This window comes from Ceratotherium simum, chromosome 24, assembly GCF_057802395.1.
Source record: "Ceratotherium simum simum isolate JZ-2026a chromosome 24, ASM5780239v1, whole genome shotgun sequence".
Taxonomy (NCBI): Eukaryota; Metazoa; Chordata; class Mammalia; order Perissodactyla; family Rhinocerotidae; genus Ceratotherium; species Ceratotherium simum.
The window spans coordinates 22,468,418-22,470,143 of record NC_141923.1 but is presented as its reverse complement, the minus strand read 5'-3'; the positions used below and the strand labels follow the sequence as shown (position 1 = coordinate 22,470,143).

General features: G+C 40.8%; 1 pseudogene; it reads right to left on the bottom strand.

The window, feature by feature from the left end:
- Positions 1–815: 815 nt before the first annotated feature.
- LOC101393626 (large ribosomal subunit protein uL6 pseudogene) lies at positions 816–1,429 on the bottom strand (annotated as a pseudogene).
- Positions 1,430–1,726: the final 297 nt, after the last annotated feature.

Below are 1,726 nucleotides of genomic sequence, written 5' to 3'. Positions count from 1 at the left end.
CTGCAATCTGACATTTGCCCCAACCATTCTACAGAAATGGCTACTAAGGAGATGCTTCTTCGAGCCGGCCCTGCAGCATAGTGGTTAAGGACACGAGCTCCTCTGCTGGCAGCCCAGGTTCAGATCCCGGGCGCGCACAGAGGCACCGCTTGTCAGGCCGTGCTGTGGCAGCGTCCCATATAAAGTGGATGAAGATAGGCACAGATGTTAGCCCAGGGCCAGTCTTCCTCAGCAAAAAGAGGAGGATTCGTATGGATGTCAGCTCAGGGCTGGTTTTCCACACCAAAAAAAAAAAAAAAAAAAAAAAAAGAGATGCTTATCGCTAAATGCAATGGATAATGTTTTCTTTTCCCTCCCTCTCTCCCTCCGTCCTTCCCTCCCTCCATCCCTCAGTCTCTCCCTTCCTTCCTTCTTTTCCTTCTGTCAATAGAGGGCTTTTATTTCATCTTTAAAAATTAAAAAAATCTTTTTCAATAACTTTATTGAGATATAATTCACATACCACACGGTTCACCCATTTAAAGTGTACAATTCCATGATAATTTGTATCTTTTTTTAAATTTATTTTTTAATTGCGATGTAATGGACATATAACATTGTGTAAGTTTAGATTTGATACATTTGTGTACTGCAGTATGACTATCACTGTAGCTTTAGCTAACACCTCTATCACATCACATAATTATCACTTCTTTTTTGTCGTGAGAACTAGCGATAAGAGCCAGTCTCTTAGCAACTTTGAAGTATATGATACAGCATTGTTGATTATAATCACTATGCTGTGCATTAAAATATCACAAATAGGATCTTAGGAATCATCCTACATCTTCTTGTTTCCATAGCTGGATAACTCTTAGATTTTCTTCATGAACATGCTGAACTCTTCCTTTTGCAGAGATATAGATACTATCCAAGAGCTTTCTGATATTCTTATTTTAACTGCTGTGGCTTGCTGAATCAAAGCAACTGAATTTGTTGCAAGTTCAATGTCATTTCCTTCAAGAATTAACTCATCTTTCTGGGCTTGAGATAGGGAACAAACAACACCTGGCCTCACCTGAATTCTGTGGATGTATTTTTTACTCAAGAAATTTTGGATTTCAACAAGAGACCCATTCTCCTAATGTCAATGTTGATGGGGAACTGAGAATACACAGACCTCATCTTGTAACAGGAGCCCAGTGTAAAGCCCTTGATTGTGTTCTGTACGTGACGGCAGAGTGCCAACAATAGCCAATTCCTTTCTGTTTCTCCACCATTTGTCAACCCAGAGGCTCTTTTTCTTTCCAAGGAGACTGAGTTCTACATTGACGTCATTGAAATCCCTCGCAAGGTTCCTCTAGGGCTCTTCACAGTAACCGTGCGTCCCTTCAGTGATGTCGACACTTTCTGGAATGTCAACAATCTGATTGCTGAGAATGGTCTTCATTCTCACAGTAGATGCTGCAAAGAAAGAACGGTCTCAGTCTTTATCTTTCTTGACCCCTCTAAGGCATGTGACACTGCCGACTGCCCCCTCCTTTTTGATTATGTGCTTGTGTCCTTTGGCACCATAGGCTTCTCTCTCTTGCTTTGTTTCCAGCCCCTCTGGACAAAGACTCTTCCTGCCTTTTTTTTTTTTAAGGTAATTTTTCTTTTTCTTCTTTGGAGCTCCAGACACACATACACAACTGACTTCTGCACAATTCCTCTTAGAACCTGCAAAGACATTTCAAATTCAATTAAT